Here is a 14,203-nt window from a genome sequence, read left to right on the forward strand (position 1 = left end):
TTCCTGAGTTGGGAGCGTGGGTGTGCTGTGAGTTTTTGCCTTCTCATAATGGAAACGGTGTGAAGAAATTATGTGGGCAAAGGTGGGATGGCAGTAATAAATAGCACTACTATGCCTGCAGGGCCTGCCCAGCTTCATACACACATAGATGTGCACAGGTTGCCTTTTTTGGCCTACTTTTGTATTTACACACACTCACTTTGCTTCTGAATCCTGGAGTGCCATAAGCACCACTGGAAAGCTCATTAACTTCTTAGGAAACCATGTATCAGTAAGCATGCAATTAATGTACTTCCATACACAACCAAACCAAGTAAGAGGGAGGCCTCTTCATGATGTCTTCAGGAGAGTGCCTTGTACTATCTCCTGACTGCTGGCCAGACTCCTCAGCACGGTGCCTTCAGGAACATCCAGCTACTCACAGCAACTTCTCCAGATACTCACTGGACAGCTCTGGCCTAAGAACCATTGCTCTGGAGGCATCTTCAGCCTCCCCTAACCCAGGATCACAGCACAACTGAGCAGCACATGTGGCTTGGAAGGAGCAGAAGAGAAAGACCGATGTCATGCTATAGTCCCCACAGAGCCTGAGAGCTGTCCAGAACTCCTCCTTGTGCGTTCTGTAAAATTATGGCTGTTCCGAGGAAAAGATAAATAGAATACAAAAGTGAACTTTCAGAGGACTGCATGACAAAAAAGACCATGTTCCCAAGCGTGTGGCAGCCTGGCTTGGGCAGGGCCTGGTTTTCTGAGGTCGTTCCAGTCCTTGCGGTCCTTAGGGAAGAGAACCAGCAGCACTTTAGAAGCCAGTAGATTGGATCACTTGTACTTCATGTGCTGGGGTACTATTTATCCATTCCTGAGATCAACTTGCTTGCCTTGCCAAGCTGATAACAACCAGTGTGACACAAGAGTGAATAAAGTTTCCTTCCATCGCCAGCAACGTCACAGGTGGAGGAACAAGAAAAGAACAGATTTGTGTGTAACATATTTGGCAAGCAAAAGATACATGCCTTGGCTAAGTTAAACACTGGCTGTTATTTGACCACTGCTAGGACTGAAAACAACTTTAATGTTACTGTCTTCACACAAAAATGTCTAAGTGGTTCCAATAATCCATCTAAGAGATAACAGAAAGGGGGCCAAGTCTTCTGAGGAGAGAAAACAGTGCTCTGCAGAAAACTAAATCAGACAAAATGAGCTGCTAGCATAATGGGAAACAAACTGCCGTACAGCCTTTCTATTGCTTACCACTGTTGTAAGCCATGGCTAGGAGAACCACAGCTGGACCAGAACTCCCTGTACTAGATGAAGGGAAGGAACGGCTGCTCTCCCTTGCTGCTGGCTTCTGAACATGAGACAGGTGACCCCAAACAGGCGGCGGCAGCTATCAGCAAGGGGTTACCACCCTGCATCTTCCTACTCCGCACCACCACACTGACCCAGGTAGAAGAGGCAGGGATTCTCTGGGATAACCACTCCCCTGCCAGTGAGCAGGTCCCCTCCACATTACAACTGGTGGCCCCCCAGGGCTGCCATTTCCCTGCTGCTTCCCCCAGGCTGTGCCCTCCCCCTGTTTTCATAAAACCTCCAGAGGAACAGAGGCATCTTGATGTAACATGCTGCTCCATCATGGTGGCTCTTATTTGCTGCCAGCCTGCAGGAGATACAAGGCTACCAGGGACAATGAGGAGGGCAGGGAAAAAAGGAGGCTTGAATAAAGGGACACGTACCTGCATGATCCCTGACTGTTTTGCTGATGGCTTCTTCCATGAGGGGAGCTATTCTTGTAAAGGGATTGTTGAATTTGCAGATGCAACATATTTTGAGAACCTATTGGGTCAAGATTTTTAAGCAAACAAAGCCAGATTAACACCTGTTTTGTTTTGTGTTGTTTTTTTTTTTTCCCACAAGAAAAGCAGACATAAAATTGTTGGTCGTGGGTGGGGGACACAATTTACAATTGGAACTATTTTCACCAGTTCCTGGGAAATCCAATATAGAAAAGAAAAAGAAAAAAAAAAAGCAAAAAATAAAAAATAAAAAAATACAAGCATTCAATTTCACGTAGTCCAAAATGAAATGTTTCATTTGGAGTTTCAGCTTTTCTCTCTCTCTCTATATATATTATTTATTTATTTATTTATTTATTTTCTCCTGCAAATTCAGAGTTGAGTTTGAATAGAAATGGAAAAATTTAATCTTCTTGTTTTGCAAATGTTAACAGAAAATACTGTAACTTTTAAAAGCCTTTGTATTTCATTGTTGGGGATTTTTTTTTTTTTTTAACCAGATGATTCATTACTGACTTTTTCATTGACAGTATTTCTTATAATGCTTTGCTTAACCTAAATATGAGCTTCACAGTGGAAAAAGAAATCTAAAAATACCACCGGTCTAAAAATAAAGCCAGGTCTCATTCTTCCCTCTGCAAAATGTGCTTCAATCTCCCACCACCATGTGCAGTCATGCTCCAGGCCCACCCAGACAGAACCCAAACACCCCTGACTTAATGGGGTGCCAAAACCCAAGGTCCCCAGCCCTGCATGAGGAGCCTGAGAGTGCTGTTGCTTGGATCACTTCACATGAGGCACTCACAGAGCAGATGTCACTCCCAATTCTTTTTGTGCCCAGGAGAAACAGGCAGAATTCATCTGAGTTTTGTACAGAGGGCTACCTCAAGATGAAGTACCTGTATCCAAATGTCTGCATGGACTGTACCGTGCCAACCATCCTACATCAGCCAGGGTCCCTTTGCTCACTCATTGAGCTGGCTTGTCTTTGAGGCCAGCTTCCATAGAGAAGCCCTATTTATGTGTAATTGCAGCAAGCTGGTAACTCCTGGTGCAGTGCAGACCTGATACCCTGAGCACTGACAGCCACTTGGCTTTCACACCACAGCGTCCACACATCACGAGCTTGTCCCCACCTAACCACACTGATGTGGCAGAGATCCACCTGAAAACCTTGTGGTACTAAGTACTACATGGTGAAAAAGCTCCATATCCCTTAAATAAACAAACAAACAAACAAAAAAATCTTTAAAACTCCAGCTCACACCTCTTTCTCCTTAAATAATAAACATAATAAATTGCCATCTCCAGAGGATGTGGAGTTAAAGATCTCAGAGAACAGTAATTTTGGCATACAGTGAATGTTAATCTATTCCTTTTCTAACACACCAGTGTCTGTGAATTTAAAATTAATTATATTAAATATTGCTTTCCTATAGCTCTAATTGTGCCTGCAGGTGGATACGTCCCAAGGTGATTCAAGAATATGACAGCATGTTTCTCAGATGCCCCTTCCCCACACTCATGATGCCTTCTTTCTATCAGGTGTAGGGGAGAAGAACATGGTACAACAACCAGAGGGTACCCTATGGAAGTCAAAGTGCCCTGGATTCTTACCCATAATTGCCACCACCTTCAGCAGTTCAACTCACTTATCTGTTTCACAAACTATTTCCTTCCATACAATGGAAACAGAAATAATCAATTAGACAGAACTTCAGTTTGCAGAGCTGCTAGTCTTACCAGCAAAGGCTGCTTAACATTATTCCATTATATTTAGTCCTGAACAGTCTATCTGTAGGCAGAGAATCTATTGCAGGCCATCCTCTGTCAGACCCACGCTGCTCAAATGCCTCATACGGACTATAAGGATCCAGTACCCCAGGCTGTCTATACACAGGCAGTGTACATGTTATATCCTGAGAAGTTAGAAGTGTATCAAATCTAATTAAACTGGAGGCAAGATGGGACCTTTATTTATTGAATAATTTCAGCCTCTTTCTGAAATCATTACCTGAACAGTTCCTTCCTTTAAATCGATTGAATGAGCTCTCTCATTGCAAACCGGAACTGATGTAATTCACTTTTCCTACTCATCTAGTTTTCAAGCCACTTCTTCCCCGCTCCCCCCCACCCCCAAAAAAAAGAAAAAAAAAAAAGAACAAAGAAAAAAAAAAAGAAAATCTGTGAAAAAGGGAAAATGTGGCAAGGCATTTATCTGTGGAAATAATCTACATTTGGTTTAACCTTTGAAAGGCATCCTGCTGTGTGCAGAGATGGCAGTCGTCAGTAGCTCATGCAACAGCTCCTGCAAGCAGGAGACGTGCAAGCAGTGCGCTTCCAAGAGCAGGGACTTGCAGCTCGCCAGGGTACAAAGGGCCAGGAGAGCTGTTCTAGCTGGAAAGCCACTTCCCACTTGTTCTTCCCCGCATGAAAGCTACATTGAAAATGATGTCTTAAGAAGAAGCTCTGCTGCTGAAAGGTTATTGTCACCTTCAGAGGGAGAAGGGAGGAACTGAAAAGTGTGACACGTCTCTGGCTCAGGATATACGTTTTCCTATTATGAAATACAGCCCAAGTTTTGTGTCTCACATTATCAGTGAAAGCAAAAATGGCACTTGTTGGGTGGGAATGGAAGCAGGATTATTTCTTAAGGAGCTTTACACAATTCTGCTTAATTCAATGTGAGCAACAGGGCTTTCTTACCCACAGTCCATGTACTGAATTCACCTAGATCTGTGGTCACCATGGAAGGTGACCATCACTAGAGGCAGGACTGAGAAAATAAGTTTTTCATTGTCTTTCCTTCTGCAACGTGCTGGGCCTGTGAGAAACACTCCATAGCCAATAACTTAGGCTCAGGTGAGGATCTCAGTGAAGTAGTAATTTATTCGCGATTGCAATGGCGGGCGCCCCACAAGCAGGAGAGAGCGCCTCAACTAGTTCCAAAACACAGTTTATATACCTTCTGATGGCAGGACCCTCCCCTGTTTCCCCACTGAGTGGGTAATCCAGGTTCACAATCTATCTGATGCTTCACAAACAATGCATGGCCTTCAGTTGCTGGCCTGCTAAATTTCAAATTTCTTTTGATATTTTTACTGCTTGAAGTGGTAATGTTTCTTCACTTATCTGACTTGACTTGACACTGTGATTTTCACCTAATTGTCCTAAGGAGTCTGGTTTTCTGCATTTCACTAGGTCGCCTGCTAAACTTTCTTATCACTGTAAGCATATCTCAGTAGCACATTCCCTCCTTCTAAACAATGTAACTCTGCAAAAACAACATTTCTATTCCCACAGGCCCATCCTGCTTATTTCCCACTGTGGACATCCACTAGGATTTTAGGATGAATGGGAGTCTCTGGTGAAACACCTAACTTTCTCACCATGACTTTGCATCCCCTTGAATCTACATCTAGAAATTTTCAGATCTGCTCATCAGCTTCGTGCTGCTCTCCATTTTCTGCTTTCAACAGGATTTTAAGCCCTGCTAAATTGCACAGCCAGCTCCTGGGACAAAGACTGAGATCACTGACTTACGTAAATACTGGTGTCTGATCCTTATGACAGAGAAAGGAGCTGCCGTGCAGAGTACATACAGCTTTGTCAGGTGGCTTTTGCCAGATTTACAGCAGTGTGTGCTGTGCTTTCCTTGGGCGTGCAGCATGGAGTGCCTCCCTTCGGTGCAGAAAACATCTTTGTTGTAAAAGCGAGGGGAAAACATTTAAGCCCATGGACATAGTGAAATACAGCACAGTTTCCCATACCTTCTTCCAGGCATCAACATGGGGCATGACGTAGCTCCCAAGAAATTTCATTCAGAATATTCTGAAGAATGCTGACAGGTAAGCTGACAGATAAGCTTATCAGGCTCCATGTGAGATGAGTTACTGCAATCAGCACATAAAAACCCAACAAGGCACGAGCAGAGCCGAGCTCCTCTGTACCACAGCACACACAGGCTGGAGCCACAGACAGAACTTGTGCTCCATGGAGCACCTGGGCAGCAGAGAAGCTGCTCACTTTAGTCCATACCATGATGCTGGTTTTTGAACAAATACAGCTCTGAAAAACACTTTTCCATCTCTCTCTTTCTAGTATACCTGTACCAAATTTCCATACAAACTTGAGACAAGCCTCTTCATACATTATCTTCTCCCTGTCAGAACTGGAGAGGCAGAGTTGGAAGTGAAGCATCAAAGATGGTGTTTGCTTCCCATTCATTCAGTATGATACAAACTAAAAACAATGCATGTCTTCATTTTTATTTTTTTTTAAAGCACAACAAAACACAAAGTGAATTATTCTGAATTTTTATTTAAAACCAGTTTTCAGGTTGTCTCTAAAGCAAATCACGTGCTTGTTCCTGGCAGAATGCCAAGGCTGAATTAGCTTGATACATTTAGTGCAATTGCAAGCTAATAGACAGTGTGGTCTTCTGTTGAACCTATACAATCTTTTAAATGTTTAATCAAGAAGCAAAATCAAGACTTAAAAATCCATTGCTTCCAGTATTGTTATTCTTTTAAGTAAGCAAGCAAAATTTTAACAACACCCCTCCCCCCTCACCTCTGATAGGGCAGCACTTTCTGTGATGCCAAAGGCATCCTTCTTTGGTCGACAGGGCTCCAGTGCTGGAGGATCAAACACTGAGACTGAGGGGCAGAGCTTTGCTGGCAGCTGGGGATAAGAAAGCCTTGTCCCCAAGCCAGATCTTGTGAGAAGGACTGACCAAAATTCCATATTGGGGATGAAAGATCTGGGAGAATATGGTGGCGAAGAACATGAAAAACCTTCTGGATATCCGTGCACACACAAAAACACACACACGTGCAGCTTTGTACACCCTGCTGATCACAGCCCCTTCAGTTCACAGCCCAACCCTGCCCAAAGGTGCTTCATGCCTTGGGATCCAAGCACTGGCATCCCTGCATCCTGCCCTGCAGAGGTGCTGGGTTCACCCCACCTGCTGCAGTGATCATACAGCTCCAGCAGGAGGCTGGGTTAAAACGACAGAGATCTCAGAGCCTACACACACTGCCACACCTTTCTGCTCTGGCCCCATGTCTCTCTGTGGCATGGACAGGCAGGGATTTTTCCATGTGTGAGAAACACTCCGTAGCCAATAACTTAGGCTCAGGCGAGGATCTCAGTGAAGTAGTAATTTATTCGCGATTGCAATGGCGGGCGCCCCACAAGCAGGAGAGAGCGCATCTACTAGTTCCAAAACACAGTTTATATACCTTTTGATGGCAGGACCCTCCCCTGTTTCCCCACTGAGTGGGTAATCCAGGTTCACAATCTATCTGATGCTTCACAAACAATGCACGGCCTTCAGTTGCCGGCCTGTTAAATTTCAAATTTCTTTTGACATTTTTACTGCTTGAAGTGGTAATGTTTCTTCACTTATCTGACTTGACTTGACACTGTGATTTTCACCTAATTGTCCTAAGGAGTCTGGTTTTCTGCATTTCACTAGGTCGCCTGCTAAACTTTCTTATCACTGTAAGCATATCTCAGTAGCACATTCCCTCCTTCTAAACAATGTAACTCTGCAAAAACAACATTTCTATTCCCACACATGTTGCTTAAGAGGATGGTTACATTACTGTATTTTGTTTTCTTTTCCTTTTCACACATCACAACAAGAGCCATGCCTCCTTCAGCAGCAGTTTAACAAAGCAGTAACATAGCTAATATTACACTCCCAATCTTCCTCCACCTCACTTCAAATGTTTGCAGAAGCTTTCTCTTTTCACATATTAACTACGTGGGAACCTGGGCACATCCCACCTGGAGCCCCAAAAGAGGAGCATAAACACCTCTCATACATCTTTCAAAGAGAAAACATGGTGGTATCTCCTAGTAAGACCAGAAGGGCAGTAGCAATGTATATGCAGTAAACTGTATTTGGACTACTGTGGTTAACATTTGAGCTGGAGTCAGCAGGCAAGAAGCCTGCAGGGGCTCAGGCTGCCTTTCCTGCTTTGTTGTTATACTAACAGTGTGTCAGCCTCTCTGCTAGGCTCTTTGCACACCCATGAACCAATTACTTTCTGCTTTTGTTCAGGGACAGGGATGTCCATCTTTACAACATGCTGTGCAGTCTCTGTCACCTGAAGCTCTCAGAGCACTAGAGGCAAAGCAGCATCTCCACCCCTCGCAGTGCTTCAGTAACCTGCCAGCGAAAAGGTTGGGCTAACACTGCGAGCAGCCTGGAGGTTAAGACATGGTGAGTGCTTGGTGCAGCTCACAAAGCACTCTTAGTTTAGAGCCAGAGCTTTCAAGTTTACAGCTGGCAAACACAACACAGAAGACACCCGTGCGCAAAGCAGCAGGGTGGTTTTTGCAGTGCTGGCACCCCACCTCCCCATCATTGCTCCCTGACTGCAGAGCTGCTGTGTAGCTATTGCTTGGGATCTCTCTCTCCCCCCCCCCCCCCCCCCCCCATTAAAGCTGCAACCCACACACAAGAGCATACAGCGGAGACGGTTTCACTAAAACTGTGCTGTGAGCAAGTCCTGGGAGGCCCCGACACAGAAGGAGGCTATCTCCTGAGATCTGCTACAAGCAGGATGCTGGGCAGCCTGCAGGAAGTAGATGATCTTGTTATAAATGAAGTCTCAACTCAATCTGAATTTAGTAATATTTATAAATGAATATTTATAAAAGGTATAAAAGGCAAGTAAACAGCGCTGGGTGTGCGGGGAGCCTACGATCCACCAACACACACACACAAACATCAAACATTCTAAACATATAGAACATTGCTTTTACATACAAAATCAGAGTATACCTATACATATGTAAAATCAGAAAAGGTAACAAACAATCCTTTAAGTTTAATGACTTAACAGTCTCCATTTTCTATTCCTTTTATTGACTATGATATTGTATAAACTCACTTTAGGATAGAATAAAACTTGTGGTTAAAAGCGAGAACAAAGTAAACGACATCTTGTTATCTGTTGACCTTCTGTTATGTTGAAGCATCTTGTTATTTGAAAACATCCCGTTATCTGTTAACCCTCAGTCAGGCTGAGACGAGATAACTTGAGTCAACTGTCTGTTATGTCTTGTGAACTGAGACATCCTGTTGTCTGCCGACCCTCAGTTAAACTGAAAGCCAACTCAGCATTTTTACAGCTTGGAAAACAACTGATTAAGCAAAAGGTGAAAAGTGCATCACGAGGAAGACCTACAGCCTTCCTCCCAAAGACCACTCCCCACATTCTGAAGACCCCGGCCCACAATTCTTGGAAGGCTTTGAGCAAGCACAAGGTCTGATAAGCTAATTAGCATGCAAAGCGAGAGTAGGCGGGGTTAAGGAATGAATATGTATAGGCGCTAATAGAATATTCATTGTTTTGCTGTATAAATATGAGATAGTTTGTCACTTTGAACATGCACGATAGGTGGAAAGATCCCTCGTGCATCCAGCGCTGCAATAAAGAATATATCACAAGGAAATTTCGGCTTCGATCTTTAATCAACTACAAACATGTCTCTATTTTCCATTCCTTTTGAACAATATGTCTCACTTTAAGTTGTCAAGCAACTCGGCCTTCTGGCCTTATGTATCCCATTCTTCCCGGATCGAAGAAAAAGCATATCCATCTCTTTTTCAAGGCCAATAGGCCTGGGTCAAAAGCCTCCTGGTTCAGGCCAACAGGGGGCATAACAGCAAAAGCCTTCGATGACTGTAGCAGCAGAGGGGCCCATGGCGATTGTGTAGCAGTTGGATCAGTAAAGGAGCCCGCAGCTCCCTCACTATCTGGCAAACCACACGTTTGTGATTGTGGCACCACATGGCTCTTTAAGGCCTCAGAGATTGTTCGCCAGGTGCCGAGCAATCCCACTGCAACCTTGTCATTTTTAGTTGCAGAGTCCCACACCTTGACCTCAGTTTGGTCCCATATTTCAGGCTCATAATCTGTCCGATTGTTAATAAAGAGAATAAGCCGTAAGGTTCCCAGGACAGTCTTTGTTCGTAAGGACGTATGATTCCCCATAATGCGTAACTGCTTACCAGTGAGGGGCAGTTGTGTGCACAGGTCCACTTCTCTCAGCTCGAGCTTCTCTCCAGCTCCAGTGCGCCTATTTCCAGCAACTTTCTGTACGAGCTTCTCTGAGCGGTTTGCTGAGTTTGGCCGAACCTAGCTTCATGAGGCAATCAAAGTGCCTGTTCCCGTCCTGGTCTCCATTCTGCGAGCGTGTTCCTTTTCATTCCTTCTTTCTACTTCTTTATTGGTGACATAACTTCATCTTGTTGCCTCTTTTTTTATCTTCAGGGCAGGCTCCCCTCTTATACCCTTTTCCCCACAGCAGTTCTTTTCAAAACAACTTTTCATTGGTCAAAAAACTTTGAATGTAACAACAATGAGCACACTGAGCCAGCAGTGTGCTCAGGTGGCCAAGAAGGCCAACGGCATCCTGGCTTATATCAGAAACAGTGTGACCAGCAGGGCTAGGGAGGTGATCGTCCCCCTGTACTCGGCTCTGGTGAGGCCGCACCTCGAGTACTGTGTTCAGTTTTGGGAACCTCACTCCAAGATGGACATTGAGGTGCTTGAGCGAGTCCAGAGAAGGGCGACGAAGCTGGTGAGGGGTCTGGAGAACAAGTCCTACGAGGAGCGGCTGAAGGAGCTGGGCTTGTTCAGCCTGGAGAAGAGGAGGCTCAAGGGCGACCTTATCGCTCTCTACAGATACCTTAAATAGGAGGCTGTAGTGAGGTGGGAGTTGGCCTGTTCTCCCACGTGCCTGGTGACAGGACGAGGGGGAATGGGCTTAAGTTGCACCAGGGGAGTTTTAGGTTGGATCTTAGGAAGAACTTCTTTACTGAAAGGGTTGTGAGGCATTGGAACAGGCTGCCCAGGGAAGTGGTGGAGTCACCATCCCTGGAAGTCTTTAAAAGACGTTTAGATGTAGAACTTAGGGATATGGTTTATTGGGGACTGTTAGTGTTAGGTCAGAGGTTGGACTCGATGATCTTGAGGTCTCTTCCAACCTAGAAATTCTGTGATTCTGTGATTCTGTGAACAACAGCAAACACCCAGAAACGTCAATGGCTGGAGAACAAGCAGCCCTAGACTGCATGGAGTCTCCTGAACCACCCTTCTTTGTTCCCTCTAAACTCTTTTACATTCCTGATGGCCTCATCGTTAAGAGTCTAATGTTATCATTAACCACAGGGCTTTCCAACCCCCACGGCCACACTCCCCGATCTCCCCCTTGTTTATTAATATCAACCACTTTCTCGACATGAATTGCCACTCCATATATAACAATCTCTTCCTTTTTCACAATGTATAAAAAAGCCTCAAATCCTGCCTTGTCTCTTCTAGACTTTCCTCTGGCATGCTGCTAAATTAAAATGACATTACTTTTACGGAAAAGTGCTGGAGTTGGATTATTCATGGTGCAGATTTGAACATATGGGCTGGGCAGAGTTCTCCCTTTGATTGGCATGGGGAAGATGCATGGAGTTTCCTTCTGTAACAGCATAGCACAGGCTCTTCCATTTGGGAAGTACCAGGAGCCCTCACTTGTAAAAAATTAATTCTAAACAAGCAGTAGATTAACCTCTGACAACTACATGAATTTCCTGTGACGTCTTAGTTCAAAACAGCACTGAGTTCAAACCAAGGAAGTAAAGAAAGCTATTTCTTAAAAGAAAAATAAATAAATAAATAAATATATATATATATGTATATGGATCCTTTTACCCTTCCTTTCAACTCTGCATGAATATATATATATATAATATATATATATGGTATCTGTGATAAATCAGTAGGGGTTTGTTCATTGTCCTTGAGAATTTAAAGAATCTACTGAGGAGATAAGGTTTCACAACTCACGGCATTGTAACATGGGGACAAATGGGGAAGGGGGGTTGGGTAAACATCCTTGTTAAAACAAAGATTTTGTAAGATACCACCCACCCACCGCAAGACATCCTATTTTGCCCCCACCTGAACACAAGCACAACGCATGATCACCGGAGGAAGAATAACAACCCCTAACAACAGACTGCGCAGCCTCAGAACAAGTCTTGAAAAGTTGACAAGTCGACAGGTCTCGACAAGTCGACAAGTCAAGTCTCGACAAGCCAGAACTTGAATGCTATAAAACAGCGACACTGGAAAGGGGAAGTTGCATGACACTGGAAAGGGGAAGTTGCGTGCCGTGGCGGTGCGGAGACTCCCCAGCCGCCCAGCGCTGTTTTGCTTGTGTCTGCTTACTTGATTAATAAAATAATTTCAATAGACCAGTAAATTGTGTGGTCCAAATTATAACAGTATCCAAAGCTGATTTGATAGGATCATCTAATGTGACTGATATGACATTGGCAAAGGCAGATTCCATGTTCTTATTTATTTTTATAATAACAACTGAAAATGAAGGTGTCAGTACAAGCCTGCTATGATTAGCAGTAATAATGCGATAAAGACCGGAAACTCTGACCATCTAGGATAATCAAGTCTGCCCTTTTACCAGGGCAGACTTGATTATTTTTATTAATGAGGTCTCAACTCAATCTGAATTAGGTAATATTTATAAAACAAATATTTCTAAAAGGTACAAAAGGCAAGTAAACAGTGCTGGGTGTGCGGGGAGTCTACGCTCCAACAACACGCACACACAAACATCAAACATTCCAAATATACAGAACTTTGCTTTACATACTAAACCCGAGTATGCCTATACATATGTACAATCAGAAAAGGTAACAAACAATCTTTTAAGTTCCATAATTTACTAAAATCGAGTACGCCTATACATACGTAAAATCAGAAAAAGTAATAAACAATCCATCTCCTTTTCAAGGCCAATAGGCCTTCGTCAAAAGGCATGTGCAGGTCAGAAGAGGGCATAACAGCAAAAGCCTTCGATGGCTGTAGCAGCAGAGGGGCCCATGGCGCAGCAGTCGGATCGGTAAAGGAGCCCGCAGCTCCCTCACTATCTGGCAAACCACACGTTTGTGATTGTGGCTCCACATGGCTCTTTAAGGCCTCAGAGAGTGCTCGCCAGGTGCCGAGCAATTCCACTGCAACCTTGTCGTTTTTAGTTGCAGAGTCCTGTTATATATGGAGTGGTAATTCGTGTCAAGAAAATGGTTGATATTAATAAAGAAGGGGGAGATTTGGGAATGTGGCCATGGGGGTTGGAAGGCTCCATGGTTGAAATAACATTAGACACTTAATGACAAGGCCATCAGGAATATAAAAGAGTTTAGAGGGAACAAAGAAGGGTGATTCAGGAGACTCCATGCAGTCTAGGGTTGCTTGTTCTCCAGATGGTTCTCTTGTTCTCCAGCTGTTAAGGCATGGATGTTTCTGGGTGTTTGCTGTCGTTGTTACATTCAAAGTTTTTTGACCAATGAAAAGTTGTTTTGAAAAGAACTGCTGTGGGGAAAAGGGTATAAGAGGGGAGCCTGCCCTGAAGATAAAAAAAGAGGCAACAGGATGAAGTTATGTCACCAATAAAGAAGTAGAAAGAAGGAATGAAAAGGAACACGCTCGCAGAATGGAGACCAGGACGGGAACAGGCACTTTGATTGCCTCATGAAGCTAGGTTCGGCCAAACTCAGCAAACCGCTCAGAGAAGCTCGTACAGAAAGTTGCTGGAAATAGGCGCACTGGAGCTGGAGAGAAGCTCGAGCTGAGAGAAGTGGACCTGTGCACACAACTGCCCCTCACTGGTAAGCAGTTACGCATTATGGGGAATCATACGTCCTTAGGAACAAAGACTGTCCTGGGAACCTTACGGCTTATTCTCTTTATTAACAATCGGACAGATTATGAGCCTGAAATATGGGACCAAACTGAGGTCAAGGTGTGGGATTCTGCAACTAAAAATGACAAGGTTGCAGTGGGATTGCTCGGCACCTGGCGAGCTCTTTCTGAGGCCTTAAAGAGCCATGTGGTGCCACAATCACAAACGTGTGGTTTGCCAGATAGTGAGGGAGCTGCGGGCTCCTTTACTGATCCAACTGCTACACAATCGCCATGGGCCCCTCTGCTGCTACAGCCATCGAAGGCTTTTGCTGTTACGCCCCCTGCTGACCTGAATGTGCCTTTTGACCCAGGCCTATTGGCCTTGAAAAGGCGATGGATATGCTTTTTCTTCGATCCGGGAAGAATGGGATACATAAGGCCTGAAGGCCGAGTTGCTTGACAACTTAAAGTGAGACATATTGTTCAAAAGGAATGGAAAATGGAGACTTGTATGTAATCAAGTAAAAGAGTGGAAAATGGAGACTCTTGAGTCGTGGAACTTGGAGGATTTTTTGTTATCTTTTCTGATTGCATGTATGTATAGGCATACTTGCGTTTAGTATGTTAAAGCCATGTTCTATATGTTTAGAATGTTTGATTTTTGTGTGTGCATGTTGTTGGAGCGTA

The 14,203-nt window shown here is 44.2% G+C and overlaps 1 protein-coding gene across 3 annotated transcripts in view; it reads right to left on the reverse strand.

The window, feature by feature from the left end:
• Positions 1-14,203, reverse strand: part of ASIC2 (acid sensing ion channel subunit 2) — a 551,273-nt gene that overhangs the window by 279,810 nt on the left and 257,260 nt on the right. The gene's annotated exons all lie outside the window — the stretch shown is intronic.

This window comes from Anas platyrhynchos, chromosome 28 (assembly GCF_047663525.1).
Source record: "Anas platyrhynchos isolate ZD024472 breed Pekin duck chromosome 28, IASCAAS_PekinDuck_T2T, whole genome shotgun sequence".
NCBI lineage: Eukaryota > Metazoa > Chordata > Aves > Anseriformes > Anatidae > Anas > Anas platyrhynchos.